Source organism: Bubalus bubalis, chromosome 1 (genome assembly GCF_019923935.1).
Source record: "Bubalus bubalis isolate 160015118507 breed Murrah chromosome 1, NDDB_SH_1, whole genome shotgun sequence".
Classification (NCBI taxonomy): domain Eukaryota; kingdom Metazoa; phylum Chordata; class Mammalia; order Artiodactyla; family Bovidae; genus Bubalus; species Bubalus bubalis.
In genome coordinates this window covers 132,506,590-132,519,276 of record NC_059157.1, presented here as the reverse complement: position 1 = coordinate 132,519,276, position 12,687 = coordinate 132,506,590, and the positions used below count along the sequence as shown (strand labels likewise).

Below are 12,687 nucleotides of genomic sequence, written 5' to 3'. Positions count from 1 at the left end.
GTTAAGTGAAGCAGAAATAAATTTGTTTATTACATGCCACTTTGTTTAGGCATTAATTTCATAAATATAGAGACAGCATATACTTCTCAAGAGCAGGAGCAAGTATAGAGGGTGTTCAGCAATGCCACGATGATGACAACGGTGATGATGATAAAATTAAAAACAATGAAACACAGTGGCTTGAATAAACTGTGCATAGTTATTTTTATTTAAAGATTTTACTGCTGATGCTACTTAATCTATTTGTATGTAGATGTCCTCAATGAGGTCTCCATTTTTAAATAAAATTCTCAATCTACTGAACATTAAAAGATTTCATTTCATTTCATTTTGTGAAGCAAGGCTGTATCATTTCTATGTGTCTCTATGCTGGCTTCCACAGTGCTGTGAGGAATGTCTTTAAGTGACTGATCCTCAGTGATGGAGAGACTGTGAGCTCTGTGGGCCTCAACATGACTCGGCATGTAAATGGTAGAATGATGCTGAGAAATTCACTCCACTGCAAGTGAAGGAGTGGACAGCCTCTCTGAGGAAGTGACTCAAAGACTAACATGCAGTAAATAATGAAGGAAATGGAACAACTGGACAAAGAGACATGGTCAACCAATGAGAATACAATGAGAAAGCAAATATTTGGCAACTAATGAAGCTAGAAGGGAACAAGGGACTCAAAATATCCTCAAAGGTGAAACATGGTACATAGGTAACACCCTTTATCTACTTTCAGTTCAGTTCAGTTGCTCAGTTATGTCCAACTCTTTGCGACCCCATGGACTGCAGCACGCCAGACTTCCCTGTCCATCACCAATTCCCAGAGCCTGTCCATCGAGTTGGTGATGCCATCCAAACATCTCGTCCTCTGTTGTCCCCTTCTCCTCCTGCCTTCAATCTTTCTCAGCATCATTATATACTTTAATCTTCTGGAAAAATTACAAAATGTTTAAACTCTTGTTTTTCCCAACATTGTTAATTCCATAAATCCCAGAAAGGATGTGAGGGGTAATCTCATCTAGCTACTGGGAAAATTCATGGCATCTAAAGTTCCAAAGGGATTTCTTTTCTTTCTTTTGCACCTGCTTTGGATAACTTTACCTAAATTGCAGTTACAAAAGAACAAGCTCAGGAATTAACTTTTAGTGAGAAAAAATATCTGCCATGAATATAGGAACTCCCGTGCTCAGTATGGGAGAAAAACCCAGGGAAATAAGCCATTGTTTCCAGTGTAATTTATCTTTAGGCCAATTGTGAGTAAAATATAGGCACGGTCATGTAAAACTAGGAAATAGGACACTACATCCTTCAGTTTTGTTTCTTGTGTTTCAAGAGAACCCTCTGCCTGCTCACTTCCATTATTTAGCACTTGGCTTCTTTCAAGGAATCTCCAAGAAGGGACTGACTATCAGGGGCTGTGTTTTGAGCCTGACCCAGTCCCACCTTTTTCTTTGCTGTCTGTGACTTAAAAAAAAAAAAATAAAATAAAGGCTTTTATTGGAACTCCCATGGGTGCTAGGCAATATACAGTAACTAACAACTGTACCTTTAAATTAAACAAATGCAGTGTAGTTTAATTTTCTTGAAGACTTGTGGGAAGGCAGTTGGTAGGAAGAACATGGGCTTTGGAGGGAGACTATTTCAATTTCATTTTTCCAGTTTTACTAGTTATGTGCTTGCTTCTTTTCACGTTTCCCAAACCTTCTCAGCCTTGGAGTTTTTTCCCCTGATTCTTAAAAATTGGCATAATAATAATATCTCTCAGATTGTTGTCTGGCACATAGAAGGTGCTCAACAATGTTAATTCCCTTTATTCCCATCCCTCCCCCACTCCTGACATCACCAAACTTAACTGGACAGTTGGAATATAGTTTGATCCACCCAGCTCTAACAATCTCAACTTCAATGCTTATGCATGTATTTAAAATGACCTTTGCACAAGCTGACTTAACTAAATTTCTCTGCAACCTGTCCCCAAACATGGCTTTAAACCTTTCAAGTTTTCCATATTATTTTTTACTTCATGTTAGGCCAGAAGTCCTGAGGAAGCTGACCATAAGACTCCCTTGTGATGTCAGAAACAGATTTCTAAATAAGGAAGAGTAATAAAAACTCATTGGTGATTACTACTCTTTCACACTAGTATATCCTGAAATAACTGTTCCAAAGAGCACTTATTGACAGAGGGCCTGGTTTCCTTCAAAGCTATACAGAGAGTTTCTAAATGCCAACTTATTTCAGGAGAGGAAGTTCTCTTCTTTGGTGCTTTGCTGAAGCTAATTTGGGTTTTCTGTGTTTTGAGAGATATGATGTGACTTTTCTGCTAAAGACTCATCATGAACCCTGCGTGCTTTTCATTTTTATCTTAAAGCAAGCTCAGGTGTTAACAAAATTCATCTAGCAGGACTTTTTCTAGTTTTGGGGGGCAGATATATTGTTTATACTTAGAATAGGCAATTTCTTGACTACTAAATAAACTTTAGAAACCTCAGCATAAGTTTTGCTTTTCCAGGAAAAAAATTTTCTGATTAAAAATAGTAGAATCAGTAGTATTAGCAACACTGTTATTTCTCTAGCTCTATTTATAATGTCCTCTTTTCAAAACAGTTGAAAAATATAAATATGAAAACTTATCTACTTTTTCTCTATGATTAGAGAGAAAGTTATCAAAAGAATCATTTGAAAAGAAATACAATGTAATTATATCACTTGTAAATTAATTAAATTAAGCTACACTTTGCCTTCTTCCCTAAGTTTTACTGATCTAAAAATGATAGTTCTGTATGTGTTCATTTTTCTACAGGGGATCTCATTTTTAAATTGCTCCTTAATACAGGACATTGATTTCATAACCTCAGGGCCTTAGTAAGTGGCTTCCTTGAAGATGATACTATTTTGGATTTATTCACAAGAAGTAATCCCCTTGAGTGACTCAGATAATTTTTTTTTTTTTTTTTTTTTTTTTTTTTTTAGTTTTCTTAAGAAATTCTTCAGGAATTCTTGTGAGATAGAAGTAGGGAAAATATTATCACTTTGCTGATAGGGACGTCAAGGCTTAGAGATTTGTTCAAGGTCAAAGAGAAAGTCATTGGTAAAGCCAGAAACTTGAATCCTAACATCCTCGCTTGTATTTTAGTTCTGCTAAAATAACTTCCTGTATTCCTTGGATCTGCATTAATGTAAGAGTTTTGCATTTTGGGACCCAGGCAACATTTTTAAAACCTAGAATACTTACAAAAGACTATATATTCTAAAATGCATTCACAGTTATTTCTTTTTATCATTGCCTTTCAACATGAAAAAGTCATAGGACTTAAGTCTATTATTCCATTCATATAAGTTGCTTAGACTTCAATATAGGTCTCTAAGTCTGTGTATTTTATTTTTTTCTTTTGGCAAGAGAATATCCCAGTGGGTCCATACATCTGTGTCCTCAATGCATATGGCACCAGAGTAAATTATATCCCAGGTTATTTGTGGTTCTAACAATATTTAGTCAATTTCCTTTCTCAGCAAACTTAAGAATTCATGCAAACCAGATTTATGCAAATCATGTTTGTGATTCAGCTGTGGTCAGCCTCAGGAAGCAGAATCCTGTGTAACTGCCATGTAGGATGTGATTTAAAGTTGAGGATTTACAGGAGCAGTGCAGTGTGCGTGGTGGCACACACACTGGACACTTAAATATACAGTGATATTTAAAGATGCAGAGGGGTATGAAAGGATGACAATGTGCAAATTCCCACAAATATGCATAATTCATGGTAAATTAGTATATGTCTAATCATAGCAAAGTACACGATTTTCCTGCAATCCCTTCCTTTCCTTTTTAAATTGATAACTGGCATCTTGAAAGAAGAAGGGAAAGATGTGGGTGGTCACCACAGAAGCCAGGGAAAGTTGTGCGGTATGTATATCTATGGCTGATTCACGTTGGTGTATGGCAGAAACCAACACAATATTGTAAAGCAATCATCCTCCAATTAAGAAGAAATAAAATAAAAAACATACTGTCCCCCCCAAATGCCTAAGGATCCCCTTGATTCAGCATAAAGCAACCATTAAAATGACATCTATAAAAAATAAATGATGATGTGGAAAAAATGAGTCCGGCATAATACATAAAGAGGGAGCTACAAAATGGAATGCACACTAACTGCAGCTATGTAAAAAATTGAAATTATGCTTGTGACTATGCAAAATGAGAGAGTATGTAAAAATGGAGAGTTCTTGGGAACATGGGTGATACTTTTGATCTGGTCAAAGTTTCTCAGAAGGGTTCTATATACTCAGTATCAGCAGAGTAACCAGTGAAAGAAAAGAGACCCCAAGGATGAAGGTCAGAGCACCAACAGGTAAGGCTTTTGGAGGAATGTGGGGTGCAGCTATTGGGAGGGTGTGGGAGTTACCAGAGCTTGGAGGGGCAGAGTTGTGGCAATGAAAGTCTGAAGGGGTGCCAGATCATCACTTCTCAGACCACTTTTCTAGACGGGTAAGCAGGGAAACTACAGCTCTGCCAACACCTGGGATAAACTAGCTCTACTCGGTAGTTCAGCCTGAGAAGAAAGGTCGGCTGCTGTGGGGCAGCTGGTAGAGTGACATTTCCAGAGCACAGTTATGGAAAGCTATTTAACAAATGCTGAAATGATGGGCTCTCCTGTTTTGATCCAGGCATGGATATTTTCAAATGTGGTGAGCACAGAGGCAATTCTAGGTGCAAAGGAAGGATTTAACTTATCATGAGAAGCACCTCAGATGTGAGGACTGGAGCCCATGTATCAACCCTAATGTAGGACCTGCCTTTTACTGGTTATCTAGGAAGGCTGCCTGGTTACCTGATCCTACCATTCAGTACAGGGCAGGGTCCCAGTGGCCTCAGAGGTGAGCAGTTATCCAAGGACTGGGGAACTGCCCTTTTTCATAGATTTGCTTTTGGGCTTGTGTGTTTATGACTCTTTTACACACACACACACACACACATATATACACATGAATAATGTCTTTTGAAGGAAAAATATTTCTTTTTCAATTTATCCATCTTAATTGATTTATGCTTTTTTACAATCCTATACATGTTTCCCTTATAAACAGAAAAGGTTTATCAGATTTTACCCTATTACATTCCTAGCACAGTCAAGATGACATTAATAACAGGTCTCCTTGATAAGTCAGGGAAGCATGAGGAAAGGACAGCTTCTTAACTTTGAACTCCTTGGACCCTGGGCAGTCATGCACAGCCACACAGACTGTGCACACAGCACATCTCCTTGGGGTTGTGCAAAGCTGTAGCCTAGCAAAAAATTCCCTATGCCTTACTGTACATTGGGAAATGGGGATAATGGCAACTACATCATAGATTTGTTGGGAGGACTAAATGAGTTGCCAGGAAAAATATCAACAATCTCAGATATGCAGATGATGCCACTCTATTGGCAGAAACTGAAGAGAGTCTCAAGATGAGGGTGAAAGAGCAGAGTGAAAAAGCTGGCTTGAAACTTAACATCAAAAAAACTAAAATCATGGTATCTGGTCCCATCACTTCATGGCAAATAGAAGGGGAAAAGTGGAAACAGTGTCAGATTTTATTTTCTTGGGCTTCAAAATCACTGTGGATGATGATTGCAGCAATGGAATTAAAAGATGCTTGTTCCATGGAAGAAAAGCTATGACAAACCTAGACAGCATATTAAAAAGCAGAGATATTACTTTACTGACAAATGTCCATCTAGTCAAGGCTATGGTTTTTTCAGTAGTCATGTAGGGATGTGAGAATTGGACCATAAAGAAGGCTGAGCACTGAAGAATTGATGCTTTCAAACTGTGGTGGTGGAGAAGACTCTTGAGAGTCCCTTGGACAGCAAGGAGATCAAGCCAGTCAACCCTAAAGGAAATCAACCCTGAATATCCATTGGAAGGACTGATGGTGAAGCTGAAGCTCCAATATTTTGGACACCTGATGCAAATGACCCACTCACTGGAAAAGATCCTGATGCTGGGAAAGATTGAAGGCAAAAGGAGAAGGGGGTGGCAGATGATCAGATGGTTGGAAAACATCACCAACTCAACGGACATAAGTTTGAGTGGACTCCAGGAAATAGTGAAGGACTGGGAAGCCTGGCGTGCTGCAGTCCATGGGGATGCAAGAGTTGGACACAACTTGGTGATTGAACAACAATAAATATAAATATATATATACATATATAGTGTTTAGAACAGGGTATAGTACATGCATAGTAAATGCTATGTAACTATTGCTTTAATAAAAGTTGTTTAAGATTAGAAAAGCTTAAGGCAAAGATTATATTATCAAGTTTTACTTCTTGGTATCCATCAGCTATATTTGCTTTATGAAACAACATGGGTCACAGGATTGATTACTGAGTAGGTTCACTTTAATGAATGAAGCCAGGAGGGAATATCTGCAAGGTTAGAAACACTTAAATAAAGGACTGAAGATCCCTAATTTGTCTTAACTCCTTTTCTTTTGTAGTGCTAGGAAATAAAAGTTTAATGTCTTTACCAAAATAGTAATTGATCCTTTCTTGACACCAAAAACTTGAATAGTCTAAAAAACTGCACCTCAAAGCGTTATGTGAATAGGAATCCCTGGAAGGCTTGTGAAAACCGATTCCTGATCCCCACCCACCCTTAGAGACTTCGATTCAGTCTGGAACTTGGAGTATGAATTTCTAACATACAGTAGGTCATGCTGATGCTGCTGGTTCATGAACTTCTTTTTGAGTCACTGAGCTCTTCTGCAAACCCACATCTTGTCCTGGGAATACAGGGAACACTAGGAAGACTAACTTTTTCAGGACCATGGCTAGGGTAATGATACACATCTCAGAGGCCCGAGGCTCCTAAATGCTCGCTTAGGTCCTCAGTTCTAAATCTCCTGTAGCACTGGTACCATAACTGCCTATTGACTGAAGCTCTACAGTGTACTATTGGTTTCTTAGAGGCCGTGCTTGTGTTTATGTAATTTCTGTGTCCCAGCACCAGGCAAATACCTAGCAAGAAATAGGCTGTTAAGTTTTTGTAAGATAAGTAGATGACGTAGGAGGGTAGATCATTTCCATTGAAATACTATTTTTTTTTTTTCAAAAGCAGCATTCCCTGTATCTTTGGAAGTTATTTTGTTACCATATAATTAAAAAGAAGACAATTTAATTTTGTTCACAGTTTATCTTAGAACCAGTTTTTAAACATATGACTCTTTGCTTAGTGGTGTCCCCTAAATACTGAATGTTAAACGTTGCCAGCATTCCCTGAGCTGGTGGTTCTCCTGGGTTCTCCACTGCTCTCCCTCCTGTATCCCATGAGACAGAACAGGGCAGAATCAAGCTCCAATTTTCTTTGGAACAACAAAAGTTATACATGTGCTGAATGTAACTAAGCCTTCTCCCCTACAACCAAGCCCCAGAAGATACATAGCAAAGCTGTTTCCATATCACATGTCTATAAAGAATATTTTCTCAGATTTTTCTGTTTTCCCATTTGCTGCTTCTTCTTCTTCTTTGGCATAGGCTTTATTTTCACTTTTGTTTTCTTTTTTCCCCTTCTCACTCTCCCCTACAACTATGGGGTTTAGGATATCTGTCTTCAGAGTCAAAAGGGGCTTGTTCCTTCTCTTTCTCCTCTCCTAGCATCTGGATTCGCAAAGGGGAGAGTCTATAGCAGGACTATGAGGAGGCCTCCTTCCCTCCATCTATACCCTTCTACTCCTAGGGGATATATCAGAAGATTTGGTGATGTGTATCACATATGTATACACATGCACAGGACAAAGGCAAAAAGGGAGGAAGAGTGTTACACACCTGTGGTGCTTCAAGTTGTTCAGTATGAATGGGACATGGAGTTGTGGTGGCATTGGGTGAGGATAACAGGGTAGTCAGGGCCTGGACCACCCATGGCTTGCGAGCCCAACTGAGGAGTCTGCACCGTATTTGGGACACAGCAAGAGACATCACTTCTCTCCACATCTTGAGTATCTATCATCTGTAAGCCAAGCAGTGTTGTGGTCCATGCATGTCTTGTATGGCTACTGTGGTTCATAAAACCACAAAAGGATTTAAAATCCTTTGGAAGAAAGGGTAAGATTGCTCATTCACTTAATGAAAGACATATTGTGTCATTTTTTTCTTTAATGCAAAGTTTCTTTAATGCAAAGGTTCTGTATCTTTAGCTTAAAAGTTTAAGAATAACAAAGCCTGTTTGTGAGCTTCAACTTGTTTTATTCTGCACTAAACAAGTTGATTAAAAAAATCCATCAACTGATGCATTATCACTCATTTCTTTTTCAGAAACTACTTCCATAGTTCACAAAAATTAATGTGTCAATTTTGGGGACACATTTAAAGATAGAAGCTGAGAGTGTAGGGAAGTGATATTTGGACAACTTTTGACTGGAAGAAAACTACTTGCCTGCATGTTTAGTGTTTTTCTACAAGAATTCATTAATTATTCACGAATTACACAAATGAGATAATTTTGTTAGAAAAAAGTAATGAATGAATTTTTTTTCTATTCAGAACATCCGGCACAAAGCCAGGATGGTACATTCTCTCACCATTTCTTTAATAAGTCACTTATTCATATGTTTAAAGGATGAGATCATTTGGCAAAAAAAAAAAAAAAAAATACTATGATGAGGAATAAATAACAATTGTGCTGAATGATCATTTGTGTGTGTATGTGTTTTTCCTAGATCACGAGATAGGAAGGAAGTGGTACTCACTGATTGAGGGTAGACCACGTGAAAAATTAATGACTAAAAATGGAAATGACAGAATTATAGAGTTGTTTTGAACAAAGAGAAGGAAGCAATGGAGCATTAAAAAAAAGGTAGGTTTGCAAGAGCTGTGTTTCTGTCAAAGCTTATATATGCAGTACCAGAATAAGAGACACATTCCAGAGGCGGGGATCAGAACATGGGGCTGAACAGAAAGGAGAAGACACGTATTGCAAAGTCTGGATGGGAGAGAAATAAATGCATAACCACAGAAATGATAAGGTCCGTGTAATGGCAGAGAACAGGCATGTAGGTCTGAAGTCAGAAGAGAAGGAAGGGAAGTCCACTCTCTAAATTCTCTCTCCTGTTTAAGTATCAAAAGAAGAAAAAAAATTTTTTTGTATGGCCTATCTCTTCCATGGCCATTTTTATTGATCAGATTTTGAATTTGTAACATAAATAGTTTCAGTATAAATATTTCCACCCACAGCTGTTTTTCAGAGCACTGATAATAGACACTGATGGAGTCAGGAATCAGTGAGGTCACATGCAAGGTTCATTAGACAAAGTGCTGGGAGCTTACTTCAGAATGGATGGACTAGGAAGCTATATGGAGAAGGCAATGGCACCCCACTTCAGTACTCTTGCCTAGAAAATCCCATGGATGGAGGAGCCTGGTAGGCTGCAGTCCATGGGGTTGCTAGAGTCGGACACGACTGAGCGACTTCACTTTCACTTTTCACTTTCATACATTGGAGAAGGAAATGGCAACCCACTCCAGTGTTCTTGTCTGGAGAATCCCAGGGATGGTGGAGCCTGGTGGGCTGCCATCTATGGGGTCGCACAGAGTCGGACACGACTGAAGCGACTTAGCAGCAGCAGCAGCAGCAGGAAGCTATATGTTGGACTGTAGGGCAGCTTCACATTCCCCACAACCAATTGAAAGGGTGATGATAAGCTTATCCAAGTGAAAACCAGAGAGACGAGTTGTGGGAAAACCCTCTGCTTCAATGGGGAGGAAATGCTTTGCTAATCTTCCTAGGGGGATCTTAGGAGATTCAGATTCCCTTAAAAATCTTTAATATTTGAACCCTGATATACAATGGAATGGTATGCCCTGGTGGCTCATATGGTAAAAGAGTCTGCCTGCAATGTGGGAGACCTGAGTTCGATCCCTGGGCCAGGAAGATCCTTTGGAGAAGAAAATGGCAACCCACTCCAGTATTCTTGCCTGAAAAATCTCGTGGACGGAGGAGCTTGGTGGGCTACAATCCATAGGGTTGCAAAGAGTTGAACACAACTGAGCGACTTCACTCCACTTCCATACAGTGGGAAGCTGTCACAAAGTTTGTGATAACCTCTTTATGAAGTAGGAAGCATCTCATACAAATATCCTTTCGTAAAAGTGTCAAATTTAATAGAGTTAGCTGTGCATTTGAAATACATGCTCTTCTCAAGTGATTTTTCTAGACTGACTGGTATGCTTAGCTTACCAGCATGAGGGAATTTAGAAGGAAGGATAAAAAGTAGTTTAATTTAGGAAGGCAGTTATAGGGGTGGATGAGTAAAGCCAGGACATGAAGCTGTAGACCTGAATTCTAATATTTCTTGTGACAAAAAATAATCTAAGTGATAGATAATCAAGCTACTTCCCTATTCCAAGACTCAAGTTACTTTGGATGAAGAAGAACCAATATAATTAAACTTCATAGCAGCAGCACACTTTCATCACTCAAAGTTTCTCTGCACACCTAGGGGCCAACTTATTTACTCTAAGGGACTGTACCACAGGCATAAACCCCCTCCTCTGTTTAAAGTGGCTGGGAATGGGTTTCATGGAGCACAATTTAAAAATCACTGCATTAGATTCTCTTCTGAAATTCCTTCCAACTCTAATGTCTACAGTTTTCAGACTGACTGGATAAACTGACTTAAAACAACCAAAAAAAAAAAACAAACAAAACAAAACCAGTAAAAGCACAACAAACATTCCACAGTGAAAGGCTGAATGGTTTCCTTTCAAGCTGTGTTCCAAATGGCTGAGTTTCAGCACTACTGTCCTGGCCTGTTATTTTCATATATCACATCATTTTTATACTCAGCAAGTCAGCTCATGTCATTTCAATTTTACATATATTTTTCTCAATGACTAAAGATGTTGCCAGCACTTTCCCCCATTAGATTAAAAAATGGGCTATTTGAAAATTACTTATATCTATTTATTTTTCCAACTTGAAAGTTTAGTTTTTTTCTATACTGCATGTAATGAACATAGGCTGTAAAATAATATCCTAAAATAAAAATACATAGTGGCATTTAAGATGTTTGTTGAACTTGAAGTGGTTACTCATGGTCTCTCTCTTAGTGATTACAGGTTTTCATCTGACCCTGTGGTTTGCATTACTGTTTGCAAAGCTGGGGAAGATTGACTGGTGGAAGAAGGCTGGGTGCTTTTCCTCTACAAGGTGGGTACCTTGCTAACTCTCTGAGGTGCTAAGTTGGTAAGAACAGGAGGTGGTAAAAGTCCCGAATAGGAAACATCAGCAATACTTTCTGCTTACAAATATCTGACCTACTCATTTTATCAAGTGGGGATATTTTACATTTTAGGTTAACTAGTTCTTTTTTGAGGTACTTGAACAGAAGGCCATCTAACAATATATCTTAATGTCCATCGTTTTAATCCAATCAACAACTGGGTTAGGTTAGTTTCAAGGGAGAGGCTTGAAAGCAGGAGGTATAAAGGAGAGAAACGGGGGGAGAGCAGAGGCCCACCCAGGTACAGGGACATCTCTCTCCTTTGTTCTTAGAGTCTCACAAGTGTAACAGGTCACAGACTGGAACCCCAGGGCTGTATACAGACCCACACTGTTTTGACTACACATGGTTATAAATTTAAAAACTGATTTAAAAAATTTAAAAAAGTAGATTTATTGTTTCTCTTGAAAAATGAGTACATGTGGTGACCCTGAGCCCATTTTCAATAAGATGGCAATTAGCTGGGGCTGGTAGGTACTGCCCCTTCTAGAGGGGCCAGCGGGCGATCTCAGACACTGTCTTTCTCACTTCTTGTTTTTCTTACACATAATCTATTCCCATCTCTGAACTTGGTTGATCGAAGGAGGCATTTGTATCTATGACCTCAGAACAGACTTTATTGTTTAGTAGTATTATAATGTAGTCCCAAAGAAACCCAAGGGGATTCTATACCTACTCAATCCAAGGCTTTTGCCATCAACTCCCACCACTCACCCACTCCAGTACCTGACATTTATAAAGCACTTATTTCATGCCACAGATTCTGCTAAGCATTTATTTACAGTAACTTATTTAACAACTGCTTTATGAAGTAGATAGAATTTTCTTCATTTTATAGCAGAGCAGCCTGAGGCTCAGAGAGGCTGGTTAATTCTTCCCGATATAGCTACTACATGGCTGTAGTCTGTTTTCATTCAGATTCCTGACTGTGAAAGCCTCACTCTTAACCACTGTATAACAACTGCTATATTCACAATGGCCAACATGTGCAGTGGCAGAGGAGCCAGCAGACCTGAGAGGCACCAGACCAGAGCGCCCAACAGTGCCCCACAGAAGGCACACAGACCGCTTACTAGTAACAAAGAGATGTAACGACCAACTCAACATTCAGGAAGCCTGAGCTGCTGGTGGAATGAACACGAGACAAAACAGCCATGGGCCTGGATTCTAAACTCTGCTCTGACTGAAGGAGGCTGCATTGGACACAAGGATCCTCAGAGAGGCACCCCATTTGAACCCCATAACAGACATCTGAACCAGATGGTATTATTCCATTTTACAGATGAAGAAACAGAAACTCTGAGAACTTCAGCTGCTCACTCCCAGGCCTTCTGCTTAGTAAGTGACAAAGCTGAGAGTGGAAACTGGGACGATGGCCACCTCCTTCATTTCAGGTCTCTCCTGTCCGCCTCTGGGTCACTCTAAAG

General features: G+C 39.2%; 1 protein-coding gene across 6 annotated transcripts in view; it reads right to left on the bottom strand.

Moving 5' to 3' along the window:
- The window catches only part of PEX5L (peroxisomal biogenesis factor 5 like), a 318,150-nt gene that overhangs the window by 224,266 nt on the left and 81,197 nt on the right, over nt 1–12,687 (bottom strand). The gene's annotated exons all lie outside the window — the stretch shown is intronic.